Source organism: Scomber scombrus, chromosome 16 (genome assembly GCF_963691925.1).
Source record: "Scomber scombrus chromosome 16, fScoSco1.1, whole genome shotgun sequence".
Taxonomy (NCBI): Eukaryota; Metazoa; Chordata; class Actinopteri; order Scombriformes; family Scombridae; genus Scomber; species Scomber scombrus.
The window spans coordinates 13,845,213-13,861,204 of NC_084985.1; the positions used below are offsets into that span (position 1 = coordinate 13,845,213).

General features: G+C 42.9%; 1 protein-coding gene and 2 non-coding genes across 3 annotated transcripts in view; all 3 read right to left on the bottom strand.

Moving 5' to 3' along the window:
* The window catches only part of ptk2aa (protein tyrosine kinase 2aa), a 67,450-nt gene extending 60,166 nt beyond the window's left edge, over positions 1-7,284 (bottom strand). Inside the window, exon 1 of the mRNA XM_062436499.1 lies at positions 7,099-7,284. The gene's annotated coding sequence lies outside the window, so the exon portion shown is untranslated. The remainder of the gene's footprint in view (positions 1-7,098) is intronic.
* A 1,688-nt stretch (positions 7,285-8,972) lies between these two features.
* trnah-gug (transfer RNA histidin (anticodon GUG)) lies at positions 8,973-9,044 on the bottom strand. Its single transcript has one exon. It is a non-coding gene; the product is annotated as a tRNA-His (tRNA).
* Positions 9,045-9,709: 665 nt separating this feature from the next.
* On the bottom strand, positions 9,710-9,781 carry trnah-gug (transfer RNA histidin (anticodon GUG)). The gene has a single exon. It is a non-coding gene; the product is annotated as a tRNA-His (tRNA).
* Between the last annotated feature and the right edge of the window lie 6,211 nt (positions 9,782-15,992).

Below are 15,992 nucleotides of genomic sequence, written 5' to 3' on the forward strand. Positions count from 1 at the left end.
ATGCTGTTGTTTAACTCTCCATTTGACCTTTCCAGTGCAAGCAAACTAGAAACCACACAACACCAAGTCTGCCATCTATTATGGATGATGAAGTCATTCTTTTATTGTTTAGCTAATGCTTGTACAATATGTTCACTAACTTTTTTGGATGTATAAATGTTCAAAATTAATAGTTTTACCAGGACTGGATGCTAAATGTCAGAGACTTACTGCTTGAGTTACAAATATGCTCTTAAAATGAATAGTGTGGCATTGTTTGGTAATATGCTTACTCGCCTTTTTGCCCAGAGCTAGATGTGAGGATTAATACCACTCTCATATCTGTGCATTGAATATGAAGCTACTGCTGTAGCTTAGCTTAGCATAAAGATGGGAAATGGGGGGACACAGCTAGCTTAATACACATACCAGCACCTCTGGTACTTATTTTGTTTATTTAATCCTTTAAACAAAACTTAAGTCTTAAAACAGCAATCGGAGTATTGTCTTCACCGTGAAGTTGCCAGCTAACTGGTGGAGTCTCGAGGAAATCACAGTGTTTGTGGAAGAAATATTCCTGCACATAAACCCCTCGTAAAGCCCCAAATTGTCACTTTCACTCTGCAGTTTATGTGCAGATAAAACAAACAAACAAACAAATTAGTGAGCTTTAGAGTTTCTGGGATGCAGATTACTGCATACTTTTGAACAGAGCCAGTAAAGACTGTTTCCAGTCTTTATGCTAAGCTAAGCTAACTGGCTGCTGGTGGTAGAGGTTTCACTCCTCCCAGCTACAGCAGCTCTCAGTTAAGCGTTTTTCCCACAATGTTTAATTCCAGTACGTCCATTTACACCAGTCCATATATTTCTATGGTGTCTGAGACAAATGTTTTCTTAATTTGTGTGGGCAGCTGGACAAATGGACAGCCACAGTAGGGGGAAAAAGAACAAATACGAAGAGTTTTTACTGAACAATAGCTTCTGAGGAAATTAAACATCCTGCCTATGGGGCTAAAAGAGGATAGTTTGGTGTATGTCCAGTAAGTAATAACATTTTTTTTTGAATGCACAGGTACATAAGCTTTCATGTGTTTACAAATCTAGGGACATATTGAAACACTTTCTCCCAGACTCTCTACGTCTTCTCCCTATTTCTGTTTTTCTCACTCTTTTCTCTTCAGCCTGCTTTCTCCTCCTCCCACCTCTGTATCTCTCTGTGTGTGTCTATATGACAAAGCCTAACAATTACTTCTTTCTCTCTCTCCCTCTCTGACTCATTGCAATGTAATTACACTCGCTGACTGTCCTCTCAGACACTACACACACACACACACAGAGAGGGAGAGAGAGGGGTAACTTATTCGCAATATCTATGGCTGCAAATCCTAGTTTCTACACTGCTGCTCAGTCGGCGCTCTGATAAAACTTAAGGCACCAGAGGACGGTCGTTAGGTTGTCGAGTCATTTTGGTTGAGTCAAGGAGGATGCAAGCACATGAACACACACACACACACACACACACACACATACATACACACACACGCACACACACCAAAGGGAATCACTGTGTTCCACTTCCATTCATTACTAGCTGACATGCTGCACCAGTGACCTGCATGACCAAAGGTAGCTCACTTAAAGTGTGCGTGTGTGTGTGTGTGTGTGTGTGTGTGTGTGTGTGTGTGTGTGTGTGTGTGTGTGTGTGTGTGTGTGTGTGTGTGTGTGTGTGTGTGTGCACGCGCGCGAGCGCGTGTGCATAAGTCCGGGTATGTGCAGGCCTCTAGGAGGGACAAGTCATTAACTATGATGTCATTTCCTGCCATTGTAAAATATTTCAGTCCATCTACGCACATACACACACACACAAACTAAAACAGCTGTATTAAACCACGCTCATAAGAAAGGAAAAAAAAATCAAGCATCCATAAAACCGCACCGGTGTACAATCCACAGCCAACTCCATGAATAGACAGAAGTCCTAATCCCTGAATGACACTGTTATTGGGATTCAAACACTATAAACGTTAAATATAGTTTCAGGTTATAAAAGGATTAGGGACGCATCAATCGAAAAATTCCAATATTCTGCCGACATTTCACGTATTTACACGTAACTCCTTTAATTATCTCCAGCAGTGAACCTGACAGCTGACATGTAGACTCTCAACGATGTGTCTTATGTCAGTATTACAAAATACTACCTCTACGTTACATCACTCGCAATGGTGTTTCGTGTTTTAACCTCCTGAGACCCGAGCTTTGGTTTGGTATGCATTTTTAATCTCTCTTAGATATTTGGGATAAGTAGGACTCAATAAGTACAAAAACTAAACATAGTCTTTGAACAGGAGGTAGTTTTGAAAAAAATAATGAGAGCATTATTTTTTTCAAATAATCTGTTTTCACAGTTTAGGAAGTCTTGACCACTGGCATACGTGGAACAAAAAAGATGAATCAGAAATGTCCAAAAATGCCTAAATCATCTATCATTTTCTCTGCCGATATGTTATATGTTCTTTTAATTATTAATTGATTATTAATGAGGCCAACTAATTAATAAAAATGGATTGCATATTTCCATCATAACAAAATATGAGTTGTTAAGGGAAATGCTTTGAGAGGATACTGATCATTATGCTATTATACAATAATGGTTTCAGAGTCACAAGTGATAAATATAGACATAAAACCCACACACACAACTGCAGGTGTCCACCATCCGGCCTTTTTCATCTTACTGTAAAATTTCACCTAATTTGGCAAACCCCACAACACATACATGCACACACACACACACACACACACACAAATATTGCTTAACCAAGTTTTTAAGGACTACAAAGATATTTTCTACTGACAAGACAAAGACGTTTACACAAGTTATCTTGGATAAACACAGTCATTATCACATGCACACACACACAGATACACACATAAACACTCAGAGAGGTCTGAGTAGTGTTGCTGCTGTCGAGAGGAAGAAGGCGTTTTCCTCTCAGCTCCTGAGGGACGCAGCATGTTTTAGGATGTACAGGAAAGTGCTATGTGTTTGCATGTGTGTGTGCGTGTTTGTGTGTGTGCGGTAGGGTGTGGGGGTTGCTTCCTGAATGCAACCAATCCAGAAGCAAAGGGAATAGACCTTGACTCAGCCTCCTGTGTCCACACACACACACACACACACACACACACACACACACACACACACACACACACACACACACACACACACACACACACACACACACACACACACACACACACACACACACACACACACACACACACACACACACACACACCTTTTCCTTCCCAGCTGAAACCACATGCGGGAGGATGCAGGGGAATACGTTCAACAGAAGATATAAGCTAAATTTATAGAATTAGGACACATACAATTGCATACATACCAGCACTTGCACACACTCTCATTCTCACACACATGTATGCACGCACGCGTGCACACACACACACACACACACACACACACACACACACACACACACTACGTTAGTCATACTTCCAAATGAAGTTACTGGTGTAAAACAAAGAAGCCCAGTTGCTCCGTTCAACTGCTCATTCATGCTTTTTTTCCTTCCTGAGGTGAGTTTGCAAATCAGCTCAGACCTCCACGCAGCTGCATGTATTTACACAGTAGGTACCAAGTATCCAATCACTGGGGAAAAAAAGAAAAAAAAAACCCTCAAAAAAACTGCCACTTTCGCCAGAAAAACAACTTATTCAAAAAATGCTCCAACTGAGTACAGAGTCGTTCTTTTCTCCTCAGACAAATCACTTTAATTTAAAATCATGAATTCCTCATGAGGCATGACATATTAAGGACACACAAACACTCTTATTTGGGACCTCTACATACCTACACACACACAAATACACACACACACTCATACACACAAACACACAAAAGCATGTGTGTGCACTGATTGCTATCGCTATTTAAGAGGCATTTTGAGTCACACCACAAACTGCAATTTACTGACACTAGACTGCTGGTTTTGTTCCCCTCTTGTCTCACTCAGTTATTCTCTGTCTGTCTACCAGTGTAGGATAAAAGAGAAGAAACTTGAGTTGAATACAAACTTCACAGAATAAAAAAATCTTTAAAAAAAATATGAGACCAAAACAGAGGAAAGCCTTGCAGGAAAGAAAAGAAGAATATGGACAAACAGACCTCTGTGCAGAGTAGTGGACTGCTTCTGTAAGATCTGAGCGTAGTCAAGTGTTTCTATAAATACAGGCCTCCTGCACTGCTCTGCAATTTACACACACGCGGAAACACAAGCGCACACACAAAGAGAGACACACACACACACACCACAGCCACGCCTGTATTAGCCTGCTGTAGAGTCAGAAAGGTGTAGCTCTTTACTTAGCTCTTTATGTACGAACTGTGACCCAACCAACTTCATGAATCTATTACAAAAATGTAAATTAAAACTTAAAGCAGGACTGAAAAATAAAAAAAAGACTAAAATAGAGGGTCCATATCAAGGAAATTACCCAGATCGATATGATTTACGTTAGAAATTGAAGCACCAGTTTCACACACTGAAGGTAAAGACATGTTACATCTGGACATAATGGATTAAACTCCATTCATTTTAGTCCTATGATAACAAATTAGTAGACCAAGACTGTACTCTGCCACATGGTACAAACACGCATGAATGGAGTGATTTTCAAATGCAATTCATATCTATTTATCTCACTGTTCTTTTATTTGTATAAATTGACATGTAAAGGAATCACAGCCTAGACCAATTTACAATCAAAAGACCATTGAGAAAAAGTCATTCATGTGGTTTAGACACTCTGTCACAGTGAGCGAGCTGAATGAAGGCAGCCGAAGTGGAACTAAATACAAGCTCATCAAGTGGATAAGCTAATTAGCAGTGGGAGGCTTGTTTGCTGGTTTCCTAATTAAGAGACTCTATCTGGAACGTGTTAAAAGCTCTGTCAATGTCTTTTCTAATCATTCAAAGTTTAATTAATAGTTGTTTGAGAGGAATTTCTTATGCAACTGCCTGCATCCAGTATGCTGTGTGGTGAACATGCAACTCAGAACATATAGTGCCTGCAAGAGCAGTTGTTATTCATAAAAAGGAATTATTGTATTATAGTTTATTGCCTCATCTCCACAACCACACAACCCTGCATGAGTAATTTATGTAACTTAAATTCAACAGTGAATAAATGAATGTACAGTATCTAAAGCAGACATGTAAAAACTGTTTTAAAAAAACACGTAGAACTGCTTTCATCTCCACCGACAACATACCAAACTGTGACTGTAGGTGCATCCATTAGCTTAAATTAACTGTTACTAACTACAGTAACAGTCACGGATCACAGCACAGCACAAGCTAACGCTGGTCCTCAGAATTGCAAATGAAAGTGCGCATAAGTGCACTCCTGTTAGTATACTGTGGGTCTTAGCCTCAGTGGCCTCCGGATACTGCAATTCATTAGCATTTTTCTTGCATCTGGAATATGAAGTAGAGGCAAACCGGACTCAGCACCACAGTCCTATCACGGTTGGGAAAATGCAGAGCGAAGAGCCTGTTTCTAAGACACTTCAGGTTTATTCGACAGTAATATTAAACTTTTGAGCTTCAATTTATATCCATTACAGTCTGACATTAAAGCCAACCTTTTCATAAACCAGTACTCTTTTTATTTATAAATCTCTTAAGGTCCCTCTTTAACATGCAAGGATATATGAATGAGCTGCAGCAATATTAACATATCATTAACATAACATGTTTCCCATGAAAATGTTCAATACGGGTACGACTAAGGATTACTTTAATTATTTATTAATCTATCTGATTTTTTTTTTCATTTAGTCTAAGAAATGTCAAAAAAGTGAAAAATGCAGATGGTGGTGTCTTCAAATCAGGAAAAGAAGGCAACTGCTCCTGCCAAAAGCTCTGTATTCAGTGTTAGTCTGCTGGATGTATATCATTTGATATAACTTGTGCCTATAAAGGACAAATTCAACATGCTGGTACTATATTACAGAAACAGGACTGCATTTCCTCTGCCATCACTTAAATTAGAAGCACATTAGGGGGTCTCTCCCCAGACAGTATGAACAGGAAGAATGATTACAGCAAGCATAACCTCTGTTTTAATATTCATCAGGGTGCCCGACTACTGTTTTAAGACAGATATGAAATATCATGACACTATCCTTTAATCTGGACATGCTTTTAGTGTCTTAATTTGTCTGATCAACTGTACAAAAGCCAAAGACATTGAGATTAAAATGATATAAAACTGAGAAAAGCTGCTAATGCTCACATTTGAGAAACTCGACCCATCGGGATTGTTGCAGATTAACTATATCACATCAACAAAATCTATAAATTAACTATTTTAGCTCTAATTTCCAAGATTAAAAATTGTTGATGTACACTGATATGCACCTGATCTACTATATTAGCCCATTAATGTTAAATGAGTGCAGGCAAGCACATCATATCATAAACCTACCTAATTAATCCACAGAGGACTACTAAACGTTAATAACTGGGCCAATTAGTTTAGTTTATGGAGGTGTCGTACTAAACAAAAACCGAGAAAATGAAACAACTTGGCGGGTTTAGACAGCTCATTTTGCTCGGGAGGCAAATCAAGGTAACCATACAGCCATGAATGTGACACAGCGGGGAACAAATAAACACTTGAGAGAGAGAGAGAGATTTAGGAGGAAAATGTAGGTTAATCCTTTGTACTTTTTTCTTTTAAAAACAGCAGGTTAGAGTTTACCTTACTCCTCACACTAACATTATTCACTCCATGTGACTGTGGCGACGAGTTTGGTGGCAGTCGGTCACTGTTCCTTTCTACTGCTCCAACTTACTCAAAAAGGAAAACTGCTCTCTAGTTACGCTGCCGTGAAAGCTATAACCAAACTTATCCCACATTTCCCCCCCACACACACTCTTACAACGAAGTGATATAATACAGGAGGAAGTGGAGAGGAAACAGCTAACGCCAACCAACAACCCAAGCAGGGTTGAACGCTAAAAAAACGAACCATCATAATTTCTTCTAATGGTTGAAATAATCCTCCCAAAAAAACACAACATCACTCACCCTGACTTGTTCCAGGGGACGTCCGAGAGGTTTACGTCGGGTTTACCGGTAGCAGAACTTGTTAGTAGTCGATGAATACTCCGTTATTTCAGTAGGGGAGCAGGGAGTAGTTACAGATAATGTTTTTTTCGCTCCTGTCTGTCTCTCTCTCTCCCTCTCTCTCTCCTTCTCGTTGCCTGTTCCTGCTTCCCCTCTCTCTCTCCACATCCAGCATTCCAATATGGCTGCTGCTGCTGCTGGGAGCGACAGTGGGAGGGAAGGAGGGAGGAGGAGGGCTGACTGCTCCCTGTAAGGAAAGCCTGGCCCGCAGGTACACCCAACAGCAACCGTGCCTCATGTAAGAATGAATGGATGTGTAGGTTGAAGTTGCAAGACAGAAACAACTATGATAATCGATTAATCGTTTTGAGTATTAAAAAAAACCCAAAATTCTCTTTTTCCAGCTTCATATTTTCTGGTTTCTGTAGTCATCCCTGTGATTTGTTTGTAGACTCTGAGGTTTGCATTTTGGGTGTTTCATAGAATGAAAAACTAATCAATTAATCGAGAAAATAATCAACAAATACTGATAATGGAAATAATTGTTATGTTGCAGGCAGCCCTAGTGTAGACACTAGTAATTATTATTATTTTAGGCAAATATTATAGGCTTATTATGGTGATAGAAGTAGTACCTACTACTGATAGTTGTGTAGTACCTTTTACTCTTTTATATATCACCACTATTACACCACGACTAGCCTACTTATACTATTATACTATACTATCTACTACTATACTTATATACTACTTATAATAAAAATGGTAATTGCAATAATAATAGTTATTATTAGTAGTGGTTGTATTAGTTTGTTTTTGTTGTTAGTTCAAACTGGTTGGATTAAACTGGACAGTTTTCTGTGAGCCAGTTACTTTGATGCAATTTGATTAAACAAAACCATATCGAGGAATATGAGCACAATATAAACCAAAATAATTGGGGGGGGGGGGGGGGGGGTGACACATGGCACCTTCTACAATGGCTGGGTCAAGTTGTGGTCAACTTTGGTGCAAATTCCAACAAAGAAATTTTGGTGTAAATTCTAAACAAATCAATCAATCAATCAATCAATCCATCAATCAAATTGTGCACAACCAACCAACCACCCATATAGTGAACCTGTGGCTTTTAGGACCCCTGACGGTCTGGGCATAGAGGCAATTACCCTCTTTGAATACAGCGCCTTTATTTTGTTAAATCCACACAGACCTTCTGCTCTTCACCTTTGATACTAGTGCGAGTCCACCTCTGTGCGCATGCAGGTTTAAAGACGACACCTGGTGGACAGTAATGTCATTGCAGTGTATTTGGGTTTGGTTTACTTATGCCCTGAGGGTATGAATTTTCTTGTTTTCAGCTATAATGGGAGGGGTTCACATTCATTTTGCCATTACCCCTGATTAATAAATTCTGATGGTGAAAGTTACCCCTCAGTCTTTCCATCAGGCCAACCTTTCCACAAAAGAAGTACCAATATCCTTGTTTTTTTTATCCTGACTCTCCGTTGTGGGGATCTATCAAACACATTTACAAGATGCACGTACCACCAAAGCACACTAGAATGCATACTGAGTAACATTTTTGGAAAGTTTTGTAATGGTGCGTTTTTACCATTTAAAATGTTGCAGTTATTTTTGCAGTATGAGATATTATGCTGTAATTTACTGATCTAGTAACATACACGCTTAAGGGACATTTCGTAATTACTGGGGCAACGATAGACACGAATGGGGTTGAAATTGCTTATGAGATCAAATCTGAATTTCTCTTAAGGCTTGAATGGATGATAAAGTAGATTGTGCGCTCACTCATTCAGAGTTTCTCTTTAAAAGGCTGCCGTGACCCGGATTCGAACCGGGGTTGCTGCGGCCACAACGCAGAGTACTAACCACTATACGATCACGGCTGGCTACACGCTCTTGCATACCGTGTCATACAGTAGCCTATCGTAGTTTACAGCATTTGTTATCTTGAGACAAGAGAAGTTTAAGCAAATCGTGTCAGTTGTGGAAAGCGGTATGGTCAGAAAATGGCCAATTCCAATGCTCTAACCAACAATAACGATGATTGTTATGGCAAACACCTACGTCACTGAATAAGGGTTTTTTTGTGTTGTATTTGTTTTTTACAAGATGATGCCGTGACCCGGATTCGAACCTTGCTTTGCTGCGGCCACAACGCAGAGTACTAACCACTATACGATCACGGCTGGCAATAGAATCACCACAGCAGCAAGTCATAGTACAACTGGAGCCCGTTCCTTGAAAGCCATTACTACACCTAACACGTGGTTTGATCGTAGTAACTTATAAGGAGAACATTCTAGAACTTTACGTCATCGTTGTCCTGGAATTTATTCTAGACTGTGATCTCATACTTTCTGTGGGATGAAATCATAGCAGCTGCGCACGTTTTCCCACGAACACAATTCCAGTATTGTTAGCATGTTTAATGTCTGGAGAGCTTGCTTGAGATACTGCTTTGGATTATAGTCGTTAACGTCATGGAGGATATTTTTGACGGACAATTGTTACGCGCGACTTTATGTGCCTCGACTCTGTGTCAAAATACTGCCGTGACCCGGATTCGAACCGGGGTTGCTGCGGCCACAACGCAGAGTACTAACCACTATACGATCACGGCTCGCCATATATCTGACAGATGCGAATTACAGTCAACACTCATCAGTACAAATCAACAGTAGGCCTTTCCATATAGTCGCAATTTTGCCTTCATGGCGAGAAGTATTCTGTCATGGACACTATAGTATTAGGCTATAATAAACTTAAATATTTAAACAGGCCTTAAAATCTTTTCGTTAAACTGTAGGTCTATTCTGTGCTCCTTTGCCCTTAATTGCACCTGACGTATGTGCGTTTTGTTTGTCAATGTTTGTTTGTTTTTTGCTATTTGTGTTGTTAATTGAATTCGAAAGATCATCATCAAGTCAAAAAATAAATATTTAATATTGATTTGCCTGTTAAGCTGTACGGTTTGTAATTGTTTCATTATTCTCAATTCTCATGAAGACAAATTGCGTCTATTTCTCCTTTACAACTAGATTCTATTGCAGTCTCTACAGACACATGTGGTCTCTCAAAATACTCAGGCGGACGACAACAAGGCAACAAGACAACTAATTCCAAGGTTTACAGCAAGTATTCATTTTATCAGTATAATGGATTCTTTTTCTTTTTATATCAGGCAAATATGAGCAAATATCTCGTGTCTAACATTTAACTCTGTGTCTAATACCACTGTTTCTCTTGACAAATAAAAGAAAAACACAAATGCCATGACTCCTAATGGGGCCCACGCACATGCACCCTTTCTAATAATAGAAAATATGCAGGCCTAAGTAAGTGATGTTATAATTAAAAGATAAAGTATGGCTTGCCATTAGGTAATAGGCTACTGGCACTTTTGGAATCCAGCAAATTTACAGAGTAATGTGTGGTGTTTGTGTATTAGATTGTATTATATTGTTTAATGTCATCTAGGCAATGAATTTTCCTTGTACAATTTGTTTTCTTTAATATCTCAGTAAATAAGCTCAAACACCTTAAAACTGAATTTAATTTAACTGAATTAAAAAGGGTGTTTCATTTACTTTACCCTGCATATAGTCTTTATCAACCTTCAGTTCCAGCTGAGCCACTATGTCACAGTCAAACAAAGCAAATGAAAGAGTAATCCTTCTTCCCTTTGACAGACCTGGCAGAAGGCCTATAGACTCTTGGGACTGAGAAACACTACAGACAATGCAGGCCTAATTTTTGAAGTTAAGGGTAAGTGAGTAGCTGATTATTCTATGGTTCTGAAAAAAGATGAATAATTAACAAATGGTTGTAGGCTAGATAAGGGTTGAATTTTTATTGAATTTAGGATAAATATGAAAATATGTGCATGTACTATAAAGGCTGGATTAAAATCCATGACATCAGGTCTGCCTCACCCTTGGTTGGATGTCTCTCTGCTGTTCACCTTAATCTGCATCTAACCACAGTTTAATAATCCCTGTTTCTAATCAGGAACTGGATTCACATTTCGCAGAATTGTGTGTGTGTGTGTGTGTGTGTGTGTAAATCTGTATTTATGTGTGTGCATAAGAAGGTCATGGCTGCGAGCATCTCTGCTTGTATTGTTTATACGTGTACTTATTGTAACGACCTCAGACAGGAAGGACTCAAACGCTTAACTCGAAGGGAATTTATTAAACAAAATACGCTCTCAAGGAGGATGATAAAGGGGAACAAAAAAAACGCTCACTTGGACAGAATGAAACAAGGCTTCTCGGGCTGCATGACGGTGACGCTGACAGGACAAAACAAACTGACACAAGACAAGGGAGACAAGGACTATTTGAACATGAGGTAAGGGAACCAATCAGGGGCGGGGTTGACAATCACAGTGGAGGGAAGGCACACAAAAGGGAGGAAGTCAGGATCTGAAACAAGAGGGAAAAGGAGAGTACAAAATAAAACAGGAAGTGCATGACAGGACGGGACATGGGTGACTTGACTAAATTAAAACATAAAGGACCAACACATGACACAAGACAAGACATTAACAAATTTGACGAGACATAACAGTACCCCCCTTCTAGGGCCGACCCCTGACGGCCCAGGGCTCCCAGAGTGGGCATAAAAGTCCCTGACCATACCCTTGTCCACAACAAAACGTGAAGGGATCCATGAACGCTCCTCTGGACCATAACCTTCCCAGTCCACCAAAAACTGTTTCCCACGGCCACGGTTACAAACCGCCAGGAGCTTCTTAACAGTATACACAGGCCCGCCACCGACAATCCGGGGGGGCGGAGGGGGGGCGGCGGCAGGCACCAGAGCACTTTCCCTGACCGGCTTGATCTTGCTGACGTGGAACGTGGGGTGGACCCTCAAGGACCTGGGAAGGCGTAGACGCACAGACACAGGGTTAATGACTTTTGATATGGGAAATGGACCCACAAACCTGGGAGCCAACTTCCTGGAGTCGACATGAAGGGGCAAGTCCTTGGTGGCTAACCGCACCCTCTGGCCAGCCCTGTAGGGAGGAGCTGGCTGTCTGTGTCTATCTGCAGCTGCCTTCATCCGAGCTGAGCTCCGGAGGAGGGCCCGCCGAGCACCGGCCCAAATCCGCTGACAGCGTCTGACCATGGCATGAGCGGAGGGGACCGTGACCTCCTTCTCATTGGCAGGGAACAGGGGAGGCTGGTAGCCGTTGACACACTGGAAAGGTGAGAGACCTGTGGCAGATGAGGGAAGGGTGTTGTGGGCATATTCCACCCAGACGAGGTGGTCGCTCCAGGTGGTTTGGTTCTGGGAGACAAGGCATCGTAGGCACGTCTCGAGCTCCTGGTTGAGGCGCTCAGTCTGCCCGTTCGACTGTGGGTGATACCCGGAGGACATGCTCACTGTGGCACCAAGGAGCCGGCAAAACTCCTTCCAGAAGCTGGAGATGAACTGCGGCCCTCTATCTGAAACGATATCACTGGGAAAACCATGGATCCTGAACACATTAATCATCATGACCTCTGCAGTCTCTTTGGCAAAGGGTAACTTGACAAGAGGGATGAAGTGTGCCATCTTGGAGAAGCGATCGACCACTGTCAGGATGGTCGTATTACCCTTAGACAGCGGCAGTCCTGTAAAATCCATGGAGATGGGACCATGGTCTTTGAGGGACTGGCAGCGGGTGCAGCAGGCCTATTTGGGCCCGAGGTGAGGCTTTATTTCGTGCGCACACGGGGCAGGCCGCCACATATTCTGAGACCTCCCTTTCCATGGTCGGCCACCAGAACCGCTGCTTGATTACATAGATGGTTCGCTTGACGCCTGGATGACATGTGAGCATGGACGTGTGAGCCCAGTGGATTACCTTGGAGCGTAATGACAGAGGGACAAACAAACGGTTTTGTGGACACTCACTTGGTGCTGGGCTCACATCATTAGCCTGCTTCACCTCTGATTCTATCTGCCATGACACCGCTCCAACCACACGGTTCAGTGGAAGGATTGTTTCGGGTTCTTTGGCAACAGGTTCAGGGTCATGAAGACGGGATAGAGCATCTGGTTTAGCATTTTGTGAGCCTGGGCGAAAAGATAGTGTGAAGTTGAACCTGTTAAAGAACAAGGTCCATCTAGCCTGACGTGAATTGAGCCTTTTAGCTTTCCTGATGTATTCAAGGTTCTTATGGTCGGTCCAGACTATAAAAGGTTGTTCTGCCCCCTCCAACCAGTGCCTCCACTCATCTAGAGCTGCCTTGACAGCCAACAGTTCCTTGTTTCCCACATCATAATTTCTTTCTGCAGGTGTCAACTTACGTGACAAAGAGGCGCATGGATGCACCCTGTTGTCTTCGGCGGATCTCTGGGATAACACTGCCCCAATTGGACGCATCAACCTCCACCATGAACTGCCGCTGGGGGTCCGGAACCGTGAGCACAGGAGCTGTGGTGAACCTTTCCTTGAGGCACCGAAAGGCTTTCTTGGCTTGGGGGGTCCACTGAAAAAGTATCTTGGAGGAGGTGAGTGCATGCAGTGGTGCAGCAACAGAGCTGAAGTTACAAATAAACTTTCTATAAAAATTGGCAAATCCCAGGAACTGTTGTACCTTTTTCCTGCTGTCCGGAGTTGGCCAATTAGCCACCGCACTGACCTTTGCTGGGTCCATCTGTACCTTGTTGGCCGTGATAACGTAGCCCAGGAAGCTGACAGTAGCTGCATGGAAGTCACACTTTTCACCTTTGACATAGAGCTGGTTCTCCAACAGCTTCTGAAGGACTTGACGAACACGAAGCACATGTGACTCCTTATCTGGTGAAAAAAAAAAAAATCAGAATATCGTCGATGTACACAAACACAAAAATGTTCAAAAACTCTCAGAACATCATTCACAAATGCTTGGAAAACAGCTGGAGCATTGCATAGCCCAAAAGGCATGACCAGGTACTCGTAATGACCATTAGGAGTGTTAAAGCCCGTCTTCCATTCGTCTCCCTATCTTATCCTGATGAGGTGATAAGCATTCCTGAGGTCTAACTTGGTGAAGACGGTGGCCTTTTGGAGCAATTCAAAAGCAGATGCAATTAACGGAAGCGGGTAATGGTTCTTTACGGTGATGTCATTAAGAGGGCTATAGTCAATGCATGGCCTGAGTGAACCGTCTTTCTTACCCACAAAAAAGAAACCTGCACCAGCTGGAGAGGAGGAGGGTCGGATTATTCCGGCCTTCAGTGAAGAGGTTAGGTATTCATCCATGGCCGCTCTTTCCGGCCCAGAGATGGAGTAGAGACGCCCCTTGGGGATGGGGGCACCAGGTAACAGGTCAACGGCATAGTCAAAAGGTCGATGAGGAGGGAGAGACATGGCCTTCCTCTTGTTAAACACATCTTTTAAGTCATGATAGCATGAGGGTACATTACATAAATCTGGACAGTCAGTGTCAATGCCCCTGCTGCGTTCACTTCCTGGGCTCTCAGGGATGTTGGTCTGCCTCACCTGATTAACTTTACATGAGTGTGCACAGTCTCCTCCCCACCCCTTGATTTCCCCTGAGCGCCAATCTATGTGAGGGTTATGTTTTTTAAGCCACGGAAACCCCAAAATCAGTGGATGCTGTGCCGAGTTAAACAAATGAAACTGCATAACCTCGGTGTGGTCGTCTTTGAACGTCACCTGAATGGGTTCAGTACAATGAGTCACTCTAAACAGTCGACGACCATCCAAGGCACTGGCAGTTACCGGATGGGTCAGAGGAATAGTCTTAACTTGGTTCTGTCGAGCTAAGCTCCAGTCCATGAGACTTTCGTCTGCCCCAGAGTCAATTAAAACCCCATGAGTAACTGTCTGGTTGTTGATGGAGAATTCAACCTGGGTCAGTTGACGACAGGAAAGGCGGAGGTAAGCCTGCTCACCAGCGCCCTCCTCATGGCTGGTGAGCTCGACCCTTTCCCCGGACAGGTGGCAAGTTGATGGCCTGGCTGGCCACAGTAGAAGCTGCATCCCTCTTGCAGACGACGCTGTCTCTCCTCTGCAGTGATTTTGGTTCCCCCCAGCTGCATAGGTTCCTGTGGCTCTTGGGGAGGCCGCATTCTCCCAACACCTCCTGGCATGGGAGACGAAGTGGCCCTTGAAGGTTGGAATCCCGCAGAGTAACCTTCGTGACCTGGAGGACGACCTGCAGTCCGAAGCCGCTTTCTCTCCCTTTCTCTGAGCCTGTTGTCCACCCGAATAGCCATGGCGATGGTGGCTTCCAGGTCCTGGGGGAGCTCTAAAGGTGCTAAATGATCTCTTACGGGCTCAGTAAGACCATTCATAAAAGCATCTATTAGTGCGGGTGTGTTCCACCCACTATCTGCGGCCACAGTGCGGAACTCAATGGCATAATCAACCACTTGGCGCTGGCGCTGTTTGAGCTGCGTGAGGACCCGAGAAGCATCTCTGGCAGGTGAGGAGTGATCAAATATTTTACTTAGATTATCTTGGAAATCTGCGAGTGACTGACAGATATTAGAGTCTCTGGACCATTCGGCCGTGGCCCAAGCGGCGGCTCGGCCCGTTAAATGGGACACAATGAAGGCAACTTTAGCCTGGTCTGACTCAAAAGCTGCTGGGTTGAGCTTAAAGTGCAGGTCGCACTGGACTAGAAAGGTTCTACAGTCACCTGAGTTTCCAGAGAACTTCTCAGGGGGGGCCAACCGCAGGGATATGGGGGCAACTGGTCCAGTAGGTGCCGCAGCTGGATTCTCTGCCAGTGGTGTCGCCGGGGGGGCTGTGCCTAGGCGCAAAAGGAGTTGGTGTAGTTGACCCGCCAGGTGGTTAACCTGAGAAGTGACTGAGGCTTGAAAATCCT